This window comes from Amblyomma americanum, chromosome 3 (genome assembly GCF_052857255.1).
Source record: "Amblyomma americanum isolate KBUSLIRL-KWMA chromosome 3, ASM5285725v1, whole genome shotgun sequence".
Lineage (NCBI taxonomy): Eukaryota > Metazoa > Arthropoda > Arachnida > Ixodida > Ixodidae > Amblyomma > Amblyomma americanum.
Window position 1 is genome coordinate 54936570 of NC_135499.1, and position 23318 is coordinate 54959887.

Below are 23318 nucleotides of genomic sequence, written 5' to 3' on the forward strand. Positions count from 1 at the left end.
AGCTCACATTAAAAGCCGGCTGCGATAATTCTGCGCTGGTTGATGAAGCTTGTCAGACAACATTCGATATTTCGAGAGTGATAGATGATGCAAAGAAGATTGAGCGCAGGCTGAAAATGAAAATAGCTCGTCAGTGTAAAGCACTACAAAAGCTGCAAGCCGAGCACGACAAATTAAAAGAACGTTTGCAATGGTACGAAGTAAACAAGGAGATTCAAGATTTCAAGAAGGTAATCAAATCATCCGAAGCCGAGGACAAAACAGCTCTCTTCATCAAAAATCAGGTTTCTAATTGTTGCAAGCAAAAATCAGTGCACAATGAACCTGTCTTGAGAGAGTGTGTGTTATGGAAAGCGTGCTCAAGCAAGGGCTATGAGCATGTTCGCTCGAGAAGCCTTTTCAAGCTACCGTGTCGTACCACACTACAGAAATATGTGGGTCATTCAACAGGAGAAGTTGGAGTCACATCCCTCATCAGAGAACGTCTTCGTGTTGAGTACGAAAGCCTGAGTGTGCCGCAAGAGGCTTTCTGTTCACTCATCATCGATGAAATGGGGATTGCACAAAAAGTAATCTATGACCGAGATGTTGACAAGGTTTTTGGCCTCGTAGACGTCGGCTCTACAGAGCATGCTACAACAGTCCCTCAGGTGGCAAATCGCCTGCTGTGCTTTGTTTTGAGAGGCTTGTCGACACCTTACGTTATACGAGTCGACTATTTTTTCACCCGCTGCCTGAAAAATGACAAGCTTCATTCTATGACTATGGAAGTAATGAAAACAGTGGAAGAACTTGGTTTTCGTATGGCTAGAATTGTGACGGACAACCATCAAACTAATGTTGCCCTATTCAAACGCCTTTCAGAGGATGGTGCACTTGCCCACGCTGTACCTCACCCTTTTAGGGAAGGTGATCCACTCTTCTTGTCCTTTGATCCAAATCATTTAATCAAGAATCTCCGCAACAACTCCCTAGAAAGGGAAATGGTAGATGAAGGGCAAGCCATTCGAGGTGGATTCTACCTAAGGAAACTTTTTGAAATTCAAACTCAACTCCTCGTTAAGCCCGTAAGGTTCCTTACACGGGCTCATGTTGAACCAAACAACCTCGAAAAAATGAAAGTGCGCAGGGCCGTGCAAATATTTTCTCCGCCTGTTATTGCCACTCTCCAGTACCTTCAAGAAAACTCACAGTGCCACCCGGATGCGTCTGAATTCCAAGACTACTCTGCAACAATCACCTTTATGAGGATGATAGCAAAGGTACGCTCTACACAACATCGCTTCAGTGAAGCCATGGAAACAGCAGGAAGAATCATTCACTGTATCTGACGACGAAAGACTGTCTTGGTTAGAGTTGGACTTCGTGTGCTATATTGAGGACATTCAGATACAAGGCGGCAGGTCCAAACGAAAACTCACCAAGGAGACATACGAAGCTACGCTCTTGACAACAAGATCAACAGTGGCACTAAATGAGTACCTCCTGGGTCACGTCAAGTAAGTGTCTTCTCAGTGGAGTCTTTCACGCCCATACTATTGCATTTCATTTAACTGAATTTCTTGTATTTCAGCTTCCGCTATGTCCTGACACAAGCTCTTAACAGCGATCCTGTTGAATCGCTCTTCAGCAGCCTGAGACAATTCAATGGTGGAAACGACAGGGTCGACGCACGGGCGGCAGTGTTCACATCAGAAAAACTGCTGAAGGTACCATCTGTAAAAAAAAAACAATTAGGCAAGTGAGGAGTTACATATTTTGCCATTCTTTATGCAGGTTGGAATCCTGCAAGCAGCAGAGACAGCAAATGCTCCCATGAACTCCGATGCGAAAGCAGCTGTTAAACTTCCCATCCAGGATGGTAAAACTTATGCCTTGTCAGCTGCCATCTCATCTGCAGCCAAGGAGCTCTCGAGTGAGCTTGAATTCATCACTATGTGGAGTGAGCCGGTAGCTGACATAGAGTTGGCACCAATTGTATACCTGGCCGGTTACGTTGCACGTGCATGTGAGGAAAAGGTACAGTTGGTTTACAAGTTTAAGAAATTGGATTAGGCTTGCATTTTTTTGTCCTTTGTTTAGATGACTAATTTATATACATATATAAACTGAAATATGCCTGTACTCTTTTCGTACCGTTTTTCATTGTTATGCTCGTTTTCAGGTGGCTTGTGATTCCTGCAAACTCCTTCTTCAAGCAGCGAGGCCAGCTGGAGCAATTTATGGATTGATACGCAACGTTGACGATGGACGGCTAAGGTACCCAACAATGGAAGCAGTTGGCCTGTGTAAGCTTGTATGCACCTTTGTCACCAAGGTCATGAAGTGCTCGGACGTGAGACGAACCAGAAGGCTATGCAACACCTTGACGTCCGCAATACTTCATCATTTCACACAATGTCCGGCGTTGACTTGTGAAAAAAAGGATCGCAACCACGCTGAGGACCTCTGCAAAGTATTTTTGAGCAAGCTGATAAGACCATTTTTGACGAACTGGGCTAGCAACCTGAATTCGACAGTGGAAAAAACTTTGCTTACACATAAACCTCTCTCGAGGAAAGCTATGCGCTTGTAAAGCTTTCAGATTCTGTGTACATGAACTTTGATATGAAAAGAACTGGACTCAACTTACTGACTTCTGGTTGTCGTGTGTTCTTTTCGACCATTGATGTAGGCTAGTAGTGCCCATTTGCAAAATATTTCCCGCGTATACCCGTGAACCGGCTGAACTGTAATGCTGTAGAATTCTGCGTGTCCAGAAATGTAAAACAGCGTCAATCATCGGCTCTAATTGTGAACCAGACTGGTCAGAGTTCGGACTTCTTAAAACAAGCATTTTTATGCTAACCAGCTAATATATGCAACAAGTTAATATAGCGAATAACCGGCTTCCTGTGTGTCGAACACGAGTTACTGAACAGGCGAATGCTCGAAGAAGCGCACCCAACTTAAGTGCCTTCGGAGGCATACTGTCGCTGACAAGCGCAGCGATGCTGACGTACTGCTATCAGTAGCAAATCGCCAGTTGGCATTACCATTCATATTTTGTGAAATACCGCTACACAGCTCTCTTTTCGCAACAAATCAAGCACTGACCGCGCGGCCGCTGCAGGCGGAGAGCACAGCTGTCCGCCCGCAACTGTCCCGGAGCAGTGGCGCTGCTGCGGTGGTGATGGGAACTAGGCGCGTCACGCCTCTCTCGGCCAACGCGACGGGCCGCACCAAGTGCGTTGCCATTGAGCGGCCGTGGCTAAACATACAGTGACCACAACAAGCTCAGCCAGGGAAACGTACCTCTCGCTACGTATATCCTGGCATAGCCGAGCTAAGCCACTGCCAATTTTTTTTGGTGTCCCGCTTGTACAAGTTGAGGGGGAAGAGTCGGAGCCTAATTTTTAATCGTCTATATCTTCATTGTTATTGATGCTAGTTCAAAAACTCTTGCCCTGGATTGTCGAGCCATGGAATGCCTATCTCTCGTCTGCTTTACGTAACCTCAATTTATTCCATAGTCTCTTTAATAGATGTCACTCTCTAGCGCCATCATATAATACTCTTGAGGTGAAGTGTTTTCTTTCCGCTCCTGCGTGAAGCACCTGCTTTCTGGAAGCTTTTGGAGGGCATAGATAGGTGGAGGTTGGTAATGTAGGCTTTAAGGTGAGAGAGCCTTTTACCGATGGGTGCCCGGAGGTGCACTTACCGAAAGGTGCTCCAGAGGAGACACATTATGAGACCGGAGACTACCTGGAAGATGCCCTGATACGATAGGCGCTGGGGTAGAGGGTTCACTTCTACATACTGACCACGTATTTTTCGCCGAAAGAAGGCTATACTGCTAGACAGTGAATAAAAAAACTTCATGACGGCTATTTATTGAACTAAAGTGCAGTGAGGCGAAAGCCTTTAGCGCGGTGCTGCTGCTTGTATCGCTGTGTGGTGAATAAATGAATGAATGAATGAATGGGCTGTTTATTTAGAAAGGGAGGCTGAAAGAGAGTTTAGGCGGCATCCTTCCAGATCTCCGTTCAGGAGGTGTCTGGATTGGAGAAGTTAAGGAAAGGAAATGACGCCTGTCTCACATATCTCGATGTACAGATGAACCGCGCCGTAAGGGAAGGAAAATGAAATGAAAATTGGTTTTAACGGTGGCTCAGTGGTTAGGGCGCTCGACTACTGATCCGGAGTTCCCGGGTTCGAACCCGACCGTGGCGGCTGCGTTTTTATGGAGGAAAAACGCTAAGGCGCCCGTGTGCTGTGCGATGTCAGTGCACGTTAAAGATCCCCAGGTGGTCGAAATTATTCCGGAGCCCTCCACTACGGCACCTCTTCCTTTCTCCTTTCACTCCCTCCTCCATCCCTTCCCTTACGGCGCGGTTCAGGTGTCCAACGATATATGAGACAGATACTGCGCCATTTCCTTTCCCACAAAAATCAATTATTATTATTAACAAAAAGAAATACACGCCTGTCTTACATATCTCGGTGGACACCCGAACCGCGCCGTAACGGAAGGAAGTGGCTTTCGTTAGTTGCTGGATGTAACGGACGCCGGACAGATCCATGGCCGCGAGTATTACCCATTAAAGGCTTTCGCGTTAAAATCAGCCTGTTTTTACCATTGTGGTACGGCGCATTGCCGTGACAGATGGGGTGGTGGGACAGCTGATGCGAGGCGGAGGGTTCAGTAACTCAGGGTAAGGATGCCTGGCCTGTAAGGATGTCTGCCCACCGGCGAATCGTTGCTGGTGTGCAGAGGTGACACTGGTATCGATTCGTTTTTTGCACTTCACAGGACTGCGTAAACGCCATCATTTTTATCTTTCATGTGTGGCTACAGGTGTGCCGGTGTGATCGGGCATTAATGGAGTGAATTACTAATTGGTATCCACCCAAGCGCAGCCATACGGCTACACAGGAAAGCTATATAGCTTCCACAGAAACTTCGTGGTTAAAAAAATTCGACCTGGCCCGGGGTTCGAGCCTGGGGCCACCGCTTCACCAAAGCAGTTGCTCTGCCAACTGGGCTAGCCGGGACCAGCACGCCTGTTTGTATTCGGGCACAGTAGCCGGTCAGCGCGTTTGTGGGCGGCGTCCCGAACGCCATGTGTTCATCCAAGGAAGTCCTTGTTCTACCAACCGGGTGTTCGCGGGCTCGTGTTTCCCGCCTACGTTAAGCGTCCGAGATGTGTTTAAAAATTTTGGAGGACGCTTAAGCTTCGTCTTTAAGAGAGACGCGACAGCGTGTTGCTGCGTTGCCAAGAAGTCCATGGAATGCCATCGCCCGTTCGGCGCGACGCGAGGCCCGTTGGACAATTAAAGGAAAAGACGCCTGCCTCACATATCTCGCTGGACACCCGAACCGGGCCGTAAGGGAAGGAAAATGACATGAGAATCGGTTTTAAGGAAAGGAAATGACTCCTGTCTCACAATTATCGCTGGACACCCATACCGCGTATGAAGGATAATAATAATAATTGGTTTTTGGGGAAAGGAAATGGCGCAGTATCTGTCTCATATCGTTGGACACCCGAACCGCGCCATAAGGGAAGGGATAAAGTAGGGAGTGAAAGAAGAAAGAGGTGCCGTAGTGGAGGGCTCCGGAATAATTTCGACCACCAGGGGATCTTTAACGTGCACTGACATCGCAAAGCACACGGGCGCTTAGCGTTTTTCCTGCATAAAAACGCAGCCGCCGCGGTCGGGTTCGAACCCGGGAACTCCGGCTCAGTAGTCGAGTCTGAAGGGAAGAAAAATCCCCTTAATGCGCGGTTCAGGTGTTCACCGAGATGTGACATAACTGCGCCATCTTTCGGTACGGCCAACGCCCCCGACGCCGACCACACCGGCCTTTCGGCGACACGGGGCCCTTAACGCTGTCGCGTTAAAACGTTTGGCGGCATCTCAAGTGCTTGCGTCCCCCCTGATGACGGCGATCGTTGCACGAAGTATAAGGTGCGTGCTAAGCGGTGAGCGGGGGGTAGGGGGGTGTGGAGAAGGGGCGGATATTAAGACGTAAGCCTCTCTTGGCTGATGAGTGGCGTAGGCGAAAGTTGTAGACGGAAGTTTGTGGAAGGAAGTTCGCGGACGGAATTTCGCGAACGGAAGTGGTCCGCACGAAGTGTCAATCATAAGTTTATGGCAATTAAAACAAAAACGTAAAAGTAGTTTAAGCAACAGTTCTTACACAGCATATATGTAATGAAATAAAAAATGAATAAAAATAAAACAAGAAACCGGTAATATAAACAAAAACAGGAAAATAAAACAGTCAAATAGAAATAAATATAAATAAGAATACAAAAAGAAAACAAGAAAAAATTACAGAAACTAAATGAAAATGAAAAACGGAGGGAGAAAGAGAGGACACAGAAATACTTTCTCATTTGCGCTCATTAGCAAATAAGTGCAATCCTGCAATTTTATGTTCTGAAGAAGCAGCCGTCGCCTTTCTATGAACGGTATGTTGATCGACAGTCCGCAGGAAATGATAAAGCCGTAATAATTGAACATATCAAAACTCCAGCGTACTCTTTCTTTTGCAGGTATAAAATGCTAGGCATCTTTTAAGATTGCTCATCGGAAGCTTCCCTCACGCTGGAAGTTACAAGCTCTAGAAATCACTCCATTGTACACCGTTGAAGTCAGCGGGGGAAACTACCCTCGGAAGCACCATGCGTGATAGCACATCGTGTACGGCTACTCTGCGTTTTCTGTACCGGCAAATCAAGCGCCGTTTATTTCATCAAAATTTAAAGCCACGTTGCTCCGAATTAGGCTTTGATCATGAGAGATTAAAATAATGCATTTGAACGTGGAGTCCCAAACAAATACCCAATTTAGTGTTCGCGCACCTAATGACCGTTATGATACGTGCATGATCGGTTGCCTCCAGGGGGAATTAGTGTCATGAAGATTAATCAATATTTTCATGGTTTCAGTTACTTAAATGAAAGAAGCATACCTTGGTGGTGACGGAACACTGATTCCTATGGTTGTGAAATTAGTCTTACAAAACTTTTCTTGCTGCAGCTCATCGTCTAACGAAGCAAAGCTGGCGACATTGACTGTGGTAGGCTAATGAAATGGGCAGACCGGTGCGGCAGGTGTCAAAGAAAAAAGAGTTGGAGGTGAACCCTTTGTTGCTTATGATAAAACAAAGTCGAACTAAAGCAAAGCTCTCGACACAATCTGCATGTTCTCGGGACACCACTCTTATATTGTGTAATTTTTTAAGGCTCTGAGAAAGTGGTTGCTGCTGCTGCAAAAAGAATTTTTTTTCTCCTCACACTATATCTCTGTTAAAAGTTTACTACCTAACTGTGTTCGTGCTCGTTAGAACCGTACGCACGTGCTGCGTTCAGGAACTCATTAGGAAGTAAACTCTCTATTGTGACAGCAATTAGTTCACCTGCGCACCTGGCTAGAAGGCAACATGAGAAATCTCTCTTCTGTATAAGGTGATGCCTCTTGGTTACTGCTTCAACACAACAGGCTTTCTTTCTGGGTCTTGCTAGCAGACGCGTGATGGCGAAGCCTGTGCTTGCAAGATGGAGCAAAAACCATCTCGTTCCAACGGTGGTATGCACTACTACACTGCCACACTAAAAAAAGCGCACTATTCATATCTTTTAGAGTGCGCTTAAAAAGGTGGCCTTTGTTTATAGGCGCCAGGAACAATTTTCCCCTTCGGCCAAAATGAGTTGTTTTCACTTAGGGCCTTCAGTTTACCACTTTGACGCAAACACATCTTATTCTTATACAAAAAATCTCATGCCTAATTTTAACGATTATGTTTGCGCTGACGTTCATGTTGCGTCCTTACAAATAACCACGCATGCACAAATAAACCAGCGTAAATGTCGCGCCTGTTACCAGGAGGTGCAATTTACTGATCTAATACACAAATAATGTTAAAGAAGCCATGACAGCCTATTTTCACACATATCCTGCTGATCGCATTTGATTGTCAACACGTTAAATTAAAATTCCCCAAATTTCAGTTGATTCTGTGCGGTAAATAATTTTACAACGAGTTTTTTCTGTTTCTTCTGTGAACTGCTTGGTGGTCTGGCAACCTCTGATCACTGACGTCACAGGGGCATGCCTGCCCCGCGTCGTCTGCGGCGCTCTGTTGAGGTGCTTGCATGCACACCGTAGTCGGCGGTCGCTCGATAAGTTATCTTTTTTGGCTTATCGAAATAAAAAGGATTTTCCGTGTTTTCTTTTCGCAAGCCTTCAGATTGGTACGCGAGCTGAGGGATCCTTGAGAATGCGGACTTGCTCGTGGCGCCCATCTTGTGATTGTTGAGAAAACAGAAATCGATATACCCCTGCTTTATGATTTAGGCTCAGGCACATGTTATATTTATAGATGAGTGTGCTCTCTTTTGAGCAGTCAAGTTTTCCCGTATGTGAAAAGCGGCACGTGCCGTGCATACCTCCGCCGATGTGCGCTGTGAGAGCCGCGGCGTTTTGTAGCTGGCTACCAATTTCTTGTCCGCTATTCATCGGCTCGATAATTAAACTTTATTTAACACAAGGTGGCACTAGAGTAACCTTGAAGCACGAAAGGAAGAGGGAAAAGTGCCGAATGAGACGACTTCCCCGCTGCATGTGTGCATTTGTAAGTCGAACATACATTCCCTTCGGCTCGTAGAACCCTTTTGCAGGAACCAAGCCGCTTGCGAAACCCTACTCGACTCGAATGCTTTCACAGCCCGCACCGGTGAATAGTCGCCGCCGTCTAAATGAGGGCTTGAAAATAATAGTACATTATTTATCGTTTACTGTGCGTGCGCATTGTGGCCCAGGAGTGCGACGATTACAACTGCAGCCCGGCGCTTGCCCCGCCGCGGTGGCTCAGTGGATAAGGCGCTCGACTACTGATCCGGAGTTCCCGGGTTCGAACCTGACCGCGGCGGCTACTTCTTTATAGAGGAATATAGGTAAGGCGCCCGTGTGCTGTGCGATGTCAGTGCACGTTAAATATCCCCAGGTGGTCGAAATTATTCCGTAACCCTTCACTACGGCACCTCTTTCTCCCTTTCTTCTTTCACTCCCTCCTTTATCCCTTTCCTTACGGCGCAGTTCAGGTGTCTAACGAGATATGAGACATATTGCGCCATTTCCTTTCCCCAAAAACCAATTATTATTAATATTGTTATTAGCCCGGGGCTGGGGTTGTTTACATAGCTGTGCGCAAACAGTACTGCTCGTTTGCGTGGCATGAAACGCAAGGTGGGCTCTCCTTATCTTAAATGTTCCGTAGTATTGCTCACAAATTGTAGTTTTAATCATTTACACACTATGATAACACTGAAATAAGCGCCGCTGATGCTATTTTCGCCTGCTTGGGACACGCTTCGCGTAGAACCGGCGCTTCCCGCTAATTGTATATGCTTCCTCTTATGCCATCAGTATTTGATATTAAGTTGCTTTTGCTAAAATACGTACGGACATTACTTGAATTAATGAAAACAACCAGATTTGTTGTCCACTGTTGACACCGGCGGCTGCTGCCGGCTGTCTTCAGCACATGCTGTGAAGACCAGGTCACATACCGACACTTCCCCCTTATTGTACTCGCGCCCTGCGAAGTAGGCAGTCTGATTAGTAATAAAGGGTGAAGATATGATATGTAGCCGCTTGTTTCGCTTTTTTCGATACGAATAAGGTACGCAAGCACAGTTTTTCGGGCCGTCTATTCACCGGGCGTGAAGCTTTTGCTCGGCAGCACAAGCTCAGGCGACGAGCGACGAGCGGCACCGTCGTGCGGCGTTTTCTGCCCGTGTCGCTCAGTTGCCTTGCCGATAGGTTCTATGCGCAAGCACCGAATGAAAGCACATCATCGCTGATGCACGCACATCGCGTATGTCGCCGTGGCTAGCATCAGGTCCAATATGTTTTAAATTTGATAAGTTTATAGAATGTCATATACCAAGTAGTCCCCCACCACACTGTGCCAGTTCCCACTAAGTTCACTTTTACACTATACTGCGATACGGGGTCGTCGGTTGTGCGGGCGTCGTCGTCGGTCTAGCGTGACAGATCAGTGCGTCAGCGACGACATTTGCATACCGACCAGCCAACCGACCGTCGATGCCATCGCATCGACCTAGTGTGACCGGACCCTACCTATACCGAAGGATAACTGCGTTACTGTTATTAACGCTTTTAAGGCACCAGTCTCTCATCTATGGGGGACGACTGCTACTTCAATCGCCCGCGAAAGTACAGGGGGGAATGGGACCTCCCTGCGCCCATTGCAGCAACGAGAGCAAACGACGTTGCTCCGTGCATGCCCCAGTGACGTCAGAGAGCATTCAATATGGCGGTCGCTGCCGGTGGCAGGAGTTCCCTGTTCTCAATTTCGATCGCATTTTTTTTTGGAATATAGAGCGCGTCCAGGGCAGCAAATTTCGGAAATTGAATCATAAGCTCTTGTATTAGTTAGTGAAGCACAAAAAATGCAATATGAAGAACGACCCTGTCATGGCCCCTTTAAGTAATGCGCATGTATGCTTACCGTGCGAAGAGCCTCGCAGAATCCCGCGGGTTTCGGTTCTAAACAATGCATTTCCAGGCAAACTTTTTTGCCGACTCTTGTTTCTGTCTATATTGACCCCTCTTCATGGTCGTTTCTGCACAGCTTTTCCGGCTTCAGTGCATTACAAAAACACGACCGATAGGCGGGATAGCTCTCATGCGGCGGCAATCTTGTCAGCGACTCAGCCGTCCTTGCAATGATGCCTTAAGCGATCTCCCGCGGTGAGACGAGTTCTGGGCCTTCACTAAATTTTTTAGCAACGAGCGAGGCGCATTGCTTTTCAGTGAACTAAATGGAAGCCGTAGGCTTACTGCCCATACGAAATGCGGCAAACTTAGCTGGTGGAATGGCAGTGGCGTATCCTTTTGTTGCATCGACACCGGGGGCGTAGCTAGGAATATGGGGGGGGGGGGGGGGGGGCTTATGCGGCTTCAGCCGCCCCATAAATTTTTTCGAACTGTCACGCACCGCTGACCAAAATAACCACCGGCGCCGGAAGTCATTCTAGATTTTGTCACCTACAGTGTCTTTTTCAGACTAGAAAAGACATTTTGGCGCGAACATTGCTAGCCCCCCCCCCCCCCCCCCCCCCCCCCCCCCCCCCCGGTTGGCCGGCCGGCCTGCTGGCTTGGTGTACTTCACGTTCGCACCAGAAAAAGCAATACAGCCATGCTGTCAGAATGTCTGTCTCCTATATTCGAGCAATGACAGCATGTCTGCGCAAGAGCTGCTCCCTGGTTTCGCATTGATGACGCAGCTGAGTGCGCTTCGGAACTGGCCAGCGCTATAATAAAAATACTACTCTCGCCACCCCTTCACTGCGAACCCGTCCCATAATAAAATAAAGATATGCCCGATTTCCGCGACGCCTTCTGCAGTAGATCTTGCAGAAGTAAGCCAAGGCCGAGCCGCACAAGGCAGCAGCAGCAAAGGGGCTATGGGATGAAATTACCTTGTATAATAATAATAATAATAATAATTGGTTTTTGGGGAAAGGAAATGGCGCAGTATCTGTCTCATATATCTTTGGACACCTGAACCGCGCCGTAAGGGTAAGGATAAAGGAGGGAGTGAAAGGAAGAAAGGAAGAATAGGTGCCGTAATGGAGGGCTCCGGAATAATTTCGACCACCTGGGGATCTTTAACGTGCACTGACATCGCACAGCACACGGGCGCCTTGACGTTTTTCCTCCATAAAAACGCAGCCGCCGCGGTCGGGTTCGAACCCGGGAACTTCGGATCAGTATCGCAGTTGTCACTTTTACCAGCATCTCTGTAATGGCCAACAATCCTCAGAAAAGGCACATTTTTGACGTTCAGAGCAAAGCAACCAAAAAATGCGCACAAGCACAACACACCACGATCAAAGCACACGAAAATAAACAAACACCAACGTCGACTCAACAAAGCTTCTTGTAGCGACGGCTGCCTGTCATTGTGGCTAGACCAAGAGGAAACATGCGTGAAAATTTGAGTCAGGCTTGTTAATTTTGTCTACCGAATGATTATGACAGCTCCAGTACATGTTTAACTGCTTTCTATAGTATACAAAACAAGTTATCAGTACATCCACTGATGCGGCAAGCATGAATATTTCTTTAGCCTCGTTACCATGCCTCTTCCTTCTGTGGGTAAGGGCGCTTTCCGTAAGGCGGCCGATAGGTGGATTTCTGAAACACAGCTTGGCCTTTCACTTTCAGTAACCTTTCTGAAAGTTGCCCTTCGCGTTTAAACTAAGGTTAAGGTAAGGCCAGTCTGTGAATACGGGGGTAATAATTCCTTAGGAAGTACGATAACGCTGCACCGAATTTCTTGCACATTATGCAGTGCCCCACTTGCTTTGTCGCGTTCAGATTCACTTTATTTGACATTTTATGCAAAAGATCACAAAATGTCTTGCAGCGCGTCTTCGCTAAAAGGGTAATACCAGCAATAGAAGGGTAATACCAAAGAAATAAATGTCTTTTATGAATTAAGCTGGATGTTCCAAGCTGATCACTAGGGCATAAACGTCAATTTTGTCAGCTAGTAATTTTTCGCAAAAAAAACTATGAGTAAGAATCCTAAAAGTAGCTAACCTGAGCTGAAAATTACGTTTTAAACGATATTTTTACATGACTATATTTCCTACAACAAAAGAGTGACTGCAGTGATACTTTTTTTCAAATCACTCCGGAAACAGCGACATAGGTTCTAATTCTATTTGGTCCGATACGTTGCGGACGAGTTTTTAAAGTTTTATAAGAAGTACCGGCGCTGTAATGCCAACCAGGTTCTTCTACAGCACGAAGCAATTCAGAAAACGCTAGTTTATAAAATTACACAAATCTACAGCGTTAAAGCTGATTTTCGAGAAGATGTCCCTAGTCAATTTCCACAAGTAATTTTAACACCAAACTTTTACGTCATAGCTTGTAGTACCAGTAACGCCCCACAATAAGCAATGTCAAAATGCCTTCATGTGAAGGAATAACTCCTGGGTAAAAAAAAAAAGTAGTTAGTGCTAACTCTCGTTGTGGGAAAACTGTTTGGATCGTTTACTTACCCTCAGGTGGCGTGAGCGATACACAGAGAGGTACGCATAAAATACTTTAGTACCCCATTCCTGTTCAAACACGTCTACAAATCATTAGGAATATAAGCAACCTGGTCTGTTCGGTTTCTCATCCCATGGAAGAGTCAATGCACAAGCAACAGACAGATGTTCAGATCTTTTCAGTAAGTACGTCGAGGACAAGAAGTGCAAGCTATTAAAGTGAAACACTGGAGATGACAGCACGATTTGTTTTGAATATTTATGAAACGATTAGTTTCTCTGGCAATATCCTGCTTCGCAAAAATCCTAGCGTATGTTCTAAAGAATCTTCATCAAAAATCACAAACAAATATTCCGGTTGAAATGGAAATAGGAAAGGAGACCATAAGTGGTAAGGCTCTTGCCAATGAAATAATAAACACTTTTTCACTTTGGAAAATTTTACCTGGCTGAATATGGCCATTTTTAGGCTCACCTCGATCACAGGCTAGCCAACACATTGCTTTTATGTCATACAAGTCCCGGAGAAATCGGTGGCCTACTATAATGACTGCTCCCTTGTTCATGATGGCACGAAAGCATCACCAAAAGTAGCAATTTTTGATTTAATATCTGTCGTGCTTTCCCACATAGAATTTCTCATATAAAAAACCGGATTTTTCCCTGACCGAATGAACATAGCGAGGGTGGATGTTCTTCAAAGGTGGCATGGAGGACAATCCCAGTAATTACACACCTTTTTCAGTACTTCGCTGTGTTGTAAGATTTTTCAAAATGATACTAAGTGAAAAATTATTAATCGTCTTCAGAAATGTAACCTAATATGTAGGAGTCAGTATGAATTTTATAAACATGAATAAACTGAATCTGCTTAACTTGCTATAAAAGAAACGCTCATCAAAAATATAGCAAATCAGCTCTACACATTAGGCCTATTCTTAGAGTTGAGCAAATCGTCCCATTCCAATAAACATTACATTCCTATTAAATGACACCCGTACTGTGAAATAAGAGGTGTTTCGCTCAAAATACTGCAGAATTATCACTCGAATCGTTCCCACTATGTCCTTCTTAACAATAGTTTATTGGGGCTAACGTCCCAAAGCGACTCAGGCTGTGAGGGATGCCGTAGTGAAGGGCTTCGGAAATTTCGACCACCTCCCAGTAGAAAAAAAAACAACAGAAATTTCTGTTGCGCATCAGATATTACTGTTGTCGCAATAGAATGTTCTGTTGCGACAACAGAACAGTCTGTTGTTACCACTGAATAATCTGTTGCGACAACAGAATGTTCTGTTGCGGCAACAAAACATTCTGCTTCGACTACAGAAGACAGAAGGCACGCTACAGAGTGTTTTGTAGTGACAACAGAAGCTCTGTAGCGGCGAGAGAAGACAGAACACACGCTACAGACTGTTCTGTAGCGACAATAGAAGTTTCAGTCGCGCGAACAAATGCGAACATGAGATTTAGCTCCATCGCGTGTACTGCTCTCAGATAAAACGAATCAACACTAAGAAAATAAAGGTTTCTTCTTAATTGAAATGAAGTGATGAATTCTTAGGCAATGCAGCAACTCTTTTTTTCGTTCCTCCTACATCTTCAATAATTATTCGGCATTAATTAACACTGTAAACATGTCTTTAAACAATAGGAAAGTGACCCACCACCCCGGAATTGGTATAGCTATGTAAAGTGGGGGCTAGTGCTTTTGTTTTGTTCTCTCAACATTTAGTCCCAGTGAACAAAAACTTTTTAAACATGGATTTAAATGATCAGATGTTAATAGGAAAAGGTCGAACGCTACATAGATAGTCGGGCTTAGGTACTTCCGACAAGGTAATTTTAGGCACCCCTTTTTATTTCGCGAAAATTAAGAATACCGCCAATACCGCGTGAGAGCGTGTTAAATGCGTATGAATGCGCAGGAGTAGCAGTGCTCTTTTTCGCGCTTTGGTAAAACGCTACCAGCTCAGCGTTTTCTCCTTTGTCCACGACAGAACTTCGCGTTGTTGCTAGTTCCGAGAGCGCCAAGGGCTGTGCGACGCGTCATTAGTCGGTGGCGTAAATCTAAGCCATATTGCAAAATAATAAAATTTCTTTGCTATTTATTAGAGTAGAGGAAACGAAAAAGTACTTTCCAATACGTTACATATCTTCTAACAACATTCAGTTCATCTTAATTCGAAGGAACTCTTTTCTTTACTTAAAAATTTTTTAGATCGAAGTTCACCGCACTATTTCATTTATAATTCTTTGTTCGCAACTCCTTATAGGGTTCACTAATTGGAGTAGCTGTGAGATTGTGGGTTTTTGCGCATTTAAATCAATATTATGTAGCATATTAGGAACTGTAGAAAACATGTGGGCGGCGCTAAATGACGTCCCCCGCCCGTTTGTAATAGTACCAGACTTCCGCCAAAGCACAAGGCCCCATATCCGCATGCAGTTGCCGGTAAATGCAAGCCCATCCAGGAATTCTGCGCCACCCTTACTTAACAGCTTGAAAACTAAACTCAGACCGGCAGGGAGCATCTTAAAGTCATTAAAGTATCTTCGAGTCATCCTAAACACTTATAGTTGCCCATTGCTGAAAAGTCTTTGCAACCTCTGCAGAGCAGTTCAGGTGAAATATTTTCCAAAGCGCGCATGAAGCTTTTGTATACGGAAGCCATGCGACGGTACTATTCAAAGGGTCCATATCCCAGGCTCTGACCGGCACAAGCGTACGGACTGCGGGACGTGGTGGCAATGCCAAAGCTAATCTCGACATCCCGCTCTGCGTTTAAGATATCTACTTAAAACGGCGCCTCAAAGGGAAAACGGGCCATTTGTCCGCGCGCAGCGCGCGTAGAATGTTGGGTGGGGGGGGATGAGCTGCTAGGCTCGTGCGGCCGCGGTAGCGCACCCTTTGTTTTGCGTGTCGGTATAGTGGTGTATCAGTGCTGTGCCACGGACTTGTTTCCGCTTATTCAGTACGCAAGTGACCGCAAGCGGTGTACGTCATCCGCGAAGACGTAGTGCTGAACTCCCCATTGGACATCGAAGACTTGGACAGAACAATGAATTGTTGTGGGACGGTGACAAGAAGCGCAACGACTATCTACACAGTGCCCGCGTCATCCATTTGACCGACAAGTTGCCGTTGCTGCTAAGCGCATTCATGTCGAATGAGAAGAAACAGATAATTTCTAACGCTCGCATTTAACCACAGACAAACAATGAAGTGGCTGCGGGGAGGAAGGAGCACAGGAGGTAGACAGCCAACACGAAAGCAAGCCTGATGGACGGAAAAAGGTGCGTAGATTGCGTGTCCCTGTTTTCTTCTTGTACCAGCTGTTAGGCCATAAGTACGTAGCTTTTAAATATATAATATTAGCCGCGCGACATCCTTGAATGGTGCAGTTTTGCTTCCTGCCAGGAGAGGTGACAGGGCGCTCGAGCGTTCGAGCTGTGTTGTCCGCGGCTAAAGGTGGATGTTTTAAAATGCGCAGTCGTTTGTAGTTGCAATGGTTTCGCTCCAACGACGCCAGATACCTTTGTGAAGGATGAAGGCAGAAGCGCTAAGTTCAAAACAAAGCAGATGCGATTTAGTATTTCCCTTTGTTTGTCCCGTCGAAGATCGCTCCAGCGCTGTAGCCAAGCGCGCTCAAGATATACGGTAAAGAGCACACTTGTCTGCAGCGTTCGAGCGCCGGTTTACCGAGCAAAAGACACAAAATTTTAACGCGCATAATGAGTCTCACAAGATGTGCTTCCGATGTGTGGGCTTTGACGTTCCGACGCTACAAATGAGCGGTGCGCTGGGGATGTCGAAGTGGCAGGCTTCGGATTAATTTATTTGACATGCGGTTCTTTATGCGCTGACATCGCACCGCTCACAGGCGTCTGATATTTCACCTCCATCGCAATGCGGCCGTCTTTGCCGAGATTCGATCCCGCGGCCATGGCATCAGCAGCGGAACGCTAAACCACTAAGCCACCGCAGCAAGGAGACGATATTAGGCGAAGGCCTTTAATCTCTCATGATCGCGACCCTGTGCGTCCGTCCGTCCGTTACGCTGTTCAGCTACTCGATAAGAAGAAAAACCTTTGTTCATGATGGGATTCCAACCACCATCCTTCCTTCCTCAGTCGAGCGTGGTAGCGACTACGCTACTTCCTGTCAGCGCATATGTAGTTCTTGTGTAGGACGCCGGAGAGTGTTTGCGAGAAGGCGTCGAATGAGACGGATGCCTCCCAAACACGTACCTCAAGTGTCTCCAGCGTTTAATATTCACAAATCACTTAATCAACATCTTAACCACACATCAGTGACACAAGCAACAACACCGCGCTAAAGGCTTTCGCCTCACCGCACTTTTTAGGTCAACAAAGTGTTCCTCTGAATTTTTTTGCGCTTGAGCACGGCAACAGAAGCCACGTTTACATGAATGCCCCAGTAGCGTGTCACATCAACGTTCTGCAATATTTCTCGCATGTAAGCAATAATAAGGTGTCATAAAGCGCATTAATCTGCTAGTGGGATTTGGTGGAGGACTTTGACCAGAGGGGGTTGACGCGTCGCTAATGTGTGCGTGTATGCCACTTAGGCTGTCCGCAGTGCCCCACCTGCGGGATACAATCCATAATGCACCAGAATGAAACGATCAATGCCTCACAAGGGAGGTTGGTAACCGGTACAATTCTTATTTCTTTCCTCCTTTTTCTGCCTGACAGTTTTTCTAGCCATCTTTTTTTTTGCTTTTTTTCTTGTGGTGTGCCTGTAGACCTTTTACTTTCGCAGGGGTCTAGGCTTTCTCTCCTATGTGCTTTTTTACGTTAATATATGTGACAAAGCTGTATAACTGTGTATTCACGCCATATCTGATTTATTAGTTTTATTCAGAACTTTCCTCCTTTACTATGAACTTATAAACTAAATACGGCCTCATTTCTCTTGTTCCCTGTCAGCGCTTTCTCATAGCTTTTTTGTTTTCTTCAACTTTGACTTTCCTATTTTCTTCCTGTTCTTTCTGTATTATCGTGTTATCCATTCCTTTCTATGGATGGTGCGGTCTTTACTGTCCCTTGCCTTTTTAATTCCTCATTCTGAAAACATGAAAACATGCAGGCATTTTGTTATCTCAGTATTTCTGTTTCATGTTTTCTTTATATTTTCTCAATGTTCATTGCTTTATAATAGTTCAGGTCTCCTTTGATTTTTGTTCTCGATATCACCCTTAATTTTTCGGTTTCTGTTTCTCACGTGAGCTCTTCTTCATGCTGCTATTCATCTTCTTTTCGTCTGAATTTTGGCGATGATTTCTGCATTTGTACTTTTACCTGCTTATTTTTTTCTTTTTTTACGAGCGTGCAGTGAATAGTTTTCCTCGGGAAATAATGTTGGTTTTCTTCTGAATTCTGTACGTGCATGGTTATTTATTTCTTAGCCTTTGCTTGATTTTATTTGTAATCCACTTTAAGCGTGGCATTCAGCTGTAGCCTTGATTTTCTTTCATTTCAATCTTTTTATTTCCGAGAAGGTTATTACTAGAGCTTCGCCTTGTTATTATGACACCGTGGTCAACCGTCTTTACCTGATATCACGCAAAATTAAATACTCCTTACTCGTTTTGGAAGAGTGCACTGAAACATTCCGTAGTTTTCGCTAAAATATATTGTTTGACCCCACCTAGATTAGTCGAAAACACCTTGTGCATGGCGCTTTTTGGCCATAGATGCCCTTGCACCACAAAAAATTCATAATCGTCATCATAAAAAAATATTGTGGTTGGTCTGCAGTACCATCTTCACTCACTGCTCCTGACAGTTCATGGAAAATTTTGAATATGAAAGTCCACGCAGCCTAGACATATTCGGCCCAGATGGCAATGCATCTGGGTATACCTTGAAGCACTACAAGTTGCTGCAAAGTGCAATGTTATATTAGTATTCATTGCCTGCATAGAAGGTTTCTGGGATAATGCCGTAACACCATTCATATATGAGCAGTGCATGTGCAATTTACCCATTGGCAAAGTTGAGCAAGTAAAAGTTATAGAGGTAGGCTATATAGTCGGCTTACGGGAATTTCTGGAATAAAATGGCCAATGTGGGCGCTATTACAAGGTTCGTGTTGTCTGAAGTCAAATGAAGTTGGTTACTTCGCTCCTTAGCTTTGGAGAGGTGTGGCAGGCTAGGGATAATTCTATTCATTCTGTTGTGCTTTGTATTTTTGGTAATTTCACATTCCTTTGTAATTAGTTGCAGCTTTTACATTCGTGCCTTTATTCTCGCTACTCTTTAGCAATAAGAACGACATTTGTATGGGGAATTTTGAGCCTCTAATACTCTGAGATGCGCTTACTTTGCTGTTGAAATGTGAGAATGCTATTCTTATATGTTTTGGGAAACATTTTGTGAATGCGTTGATGGGTTTTATTGAGTAATCTAGCAGCGATACCTTTTGTATAATCTCTTTTCACAGTGTGTGGAGCCAGCTCTGTAATTGGGAAGACAGACCATCCTGTTCTGAAGCGTCCCTCAAAAAGTGTGTCAAAACCATTTTGTTAACAGCAAATAGAAAATAACCGGCGAATAGCTTGGTTACTTTAGATTGGAGCCTACAACAGTTTTTGTGCTAAACCTGGCCGAAATGCTTTAACACGCTTCCTTTCACTACGCCGTACAGCAGACTTAATCCTGTAATTGGGCAGTGCAGGAAGCGCAGCGGAAGAGCGGAGAGAGAGTGCAGAACCACTCTGTCATCATTCGTGGCCACGGAGCAAGATTATATAGGAGGTGAAACTCCCGTCAGCGCGAGCGAGAGCAGGCGACCGGATTAAGTCACAATTGTATGCGCCGACGGGGCCGTATGCAGTGGCGGCGCCATGCGGCGCGTCGTAGAATCCGCAGCGAAAAAAAAAATGCAGCGCCCGGGCAGGCAGCTCCGGCGGCGCGCGCTCAATGCAGACGACAAGCAGACGACACGGGTGTTTGCTTCAGCGGGCACGCCGTGACGTTGTATTTCGGCGCCCTTAAGTCAAACAGCAACAGTTCTTGTCGTTGTCTGTGCTGAAATGGTTGAAGCGTAGCACCAGTTGACCTTCGGGCTACCAGCTTTGAAGAAGCGAGCGAGAGTGCCCTCAATAGAAGTCAGGCGCGCGCGGCCGAACGGGAGCAACACGCTCGACCGGTTGCCTTGGCAACCGAAACGGCAGTAGTTTCTTTCCAGGCCGCCGCCAGGCGCCGCCAGCATGATAGTGGCTCCGCGGGCTTCTGACCTTTTCCGGTCGCCGCAGACAGCGGAGTTTCCACTCCTATAGTCATCCTCCGTGCTCGTGGCTGACTAGCAGGCTCTGCATGTCGGCTGGCGGGTAACAACAGTTGTAGTGCTTGTTATCCTTTGCATATAGAAAAGGGTTGATATCGTAGGTAAGAAAGCAGTGTTAGTATTCTCATAATCTCCTGCAAATATTCAACGAACAACTAGACAAGAAACATGTTTCCCCCGGTGGAAACAGACGTGCACGGCAGAAGGCTCATCATTTTCGGTCAATTCTTTTCCAGGATACTACCGCATGCAATCATGTGGTCAGTGCTTACAGTGTCGCATTACCAGTTCAATGATTCCTGTCAGGTGATGGTTTTCTTGGGAGAAATCTTAAGGCTAGTGCCATAAAAATCATGTTCGCAGTTTGGCAATGAGGCATGCAACCTCGTATAAAGTAGCTTGTGGTAAAGCACGAATGATTTTATTTGTGTGGAATTTTTCTGGAACTTTCTGCAGAAGCGGAGCTTGAGTGAAGCGGATATGTTAAAGTGCCACAAGCTGATCAGGGTACCCGGCGTAGGGATGCTGGACCTTCACGGCTAAACTGAGTTTTGCAACTTCCGTGTTGAGTGTATGGTGGTAATTGCGTGCGCCACTGTTCTTGTTCTACACGATTTCGTTTTTTTAAGCATAACTACGCAGTATATGCTAGATGTTTCTCGGCTGCCCGTGGACTAGGCTGAAGTGAAAAAAAAAATGCTGACACAATTTTTGAAATCCTTTTTCAGCAGTGGCAGAAAGACGTGGGCCACATGCTTTAACCTTTACGCCGTTAGGTGGATGTGTTCAGTGTATCGAAAATAAATGCATCTCAAAGTGTGCTGCAAAATCACATATCCTCAAGGTATGTCGGTACTAAATGTCGCCAAGCCAAGATGGGTGAAGACATGCATGCGGCAAAGCATGCCCAGTACGCCTCAGAAGTGCCAGAAGCCGAAGCATCGATAAATTTATTAGGATTTGCCTAAATGCTGCTTTTACGTGACTGATACATTACAAATAGGTGTACGTGAATGGTTAGTTTCTGTAATAGGCTAATTAACAACAAGTTATGAGTGTTCTGTTTTTTATTCGGCTTTTCTGAAAACAGTTTCATTTTGTACTCGCTGCGGTACCTGAGTGCTTCGGCGTTAAGCTGCTAATGCCAATATCGAGGACTGCACCCCGACGGTGGCGGTACTCATTTCAACGAAAGCGAAATTGAAAACCGCCTAAGCGCTGCGTGCTGTCAGCGCACATTACAGAACATCAAAAGGGAGTAATTCCTCATTGGCATCCATCCAAGAGCAGCCATTAGGCTACAAAGGAAAGCTTAGTCATTACTCCCTTATTACTGATCTACTCCTCCTCGGGGATTCTCCAAAACATTTCACTATTACAGAACATCACGTTACCTAAATAATTCTCGAGCTCTCCATTAAGTGGTCCCTTGTAGCCAGTGGGACCTTAGACACTACAATCAATAGAAGTTTCATTTATGCTATTTAGTGCGATATCCAATATATATATATATATATATATATATATATATATATATATATATATATATATATATATATATTATTTAGAAAGCAATTTTTTATGAAGACACGTTTAGTGGCACAAAAACGTTTCGATTAATATTTCATTCACATTTGCATATTTCGTCCGGGCAGGTGTTCCTGTTCAAGCACCTCCTCCCCAGGGTCGAGGCTTGGACCTAAATAAACGGCCACTACACAGAGGTCTTGTTCTGCATGTGTTTTGCATGCTCACACAATTTTCTCTGCTGAACTGGTAGCTCCGTACGCCTGCAAAGAACTGGGATGGCAAACCAACCATTAGGAATATTTCGTCATATTTGCTTCCAGTAACATTCCACGCGTCTCAATATTTTGATATTAGGAGTGAACAGAGCGAAAATATCTTGCGAATGTATCGTAGGGGATTCAAGAACAGAACATCAGAGTGCGGCACGTCAGAGTGCAGAATATCACAATAGAGATCGCCGGAATACAGTACAACAGACTGCAGACAACAGAAAAACAGACTACAGGGTACAGAACGTCTGACTACATAACGTCACACTACATAACGTCAGAATAAAGATCTTCAGAATAGAGGACGTCAGACTACAGAACGTAAGACAGCATGTCATATTTACGACAAGACGACAGACCATCAGAAATTTTGTGTTGCCTTTTCGACGGCGGCTGGCGGTCTTTAACGTGCACTGACAACGCACAGTACACGGGCCTCTAGAATTTCGCGTCCTTCGAAATTCGACCACCGCGACCGAAATCGAACCTGCGTCTTTCCGGTCAGCAGCCGAGCGCCATAACCACTGAGCCACCGCGGCGGGTTGCCTTCTTAACAACACTAAATATGAAATGGAATACATAAGGCAAGATTTTGGTTCTTATGCTGTTTATTCTCTATAGCAATGACATTTTATCTATACTATGCACTCCAGAAATGATCCTTTATGTGGATGACATCAGCGTTATCTTTTCTGCTGCATGGTTTACCACTTGTAATTACTGCTATAAAGGTATGACTCAACAATCTGTCTCAATGGCTTAATTACGGCAAATCACCTTTTGCTCAATGTTAATAAAACACAATATGTCATATTCTCATCTTCCAACAGATTGATTCAACTCGCTGATCCAATAACTTCTCTTGCTCGACTTTGCAGCAATATTACGGAAATAAAATTCTTCATGGTACAATTCTGCGAAAATCTCGGCTCGATAAATTTATGCTTATCTACACCTCTCTGCCTACCTGTTTCTCACGTAGGTCACCTGTTTTTGTGATTTATTACTGGTTCTATACGTGAGTCTGATTGGTGGCTTCTGCTGCACTGTACTTTTTTTGTGAACTCTTGCTCTAATATCTCAGTAATGAGGATGTACGGTAAACTTAATTGTGAAAGTTGT

At 45.2% G+C, this 23318-nt stretch overlaps 1 pseudogene; it reads left to right on the forward strand.

Annotated features, from left to right (window-relative positions):
* The first annotated feature begins 551 nt into the window (after positions 1-551).
* Positions 552-23318, forward strand: part of LOC144123732 (uncharacterized) — a 29855-nt pseudogene continuing 7088 nt past the window's right edge.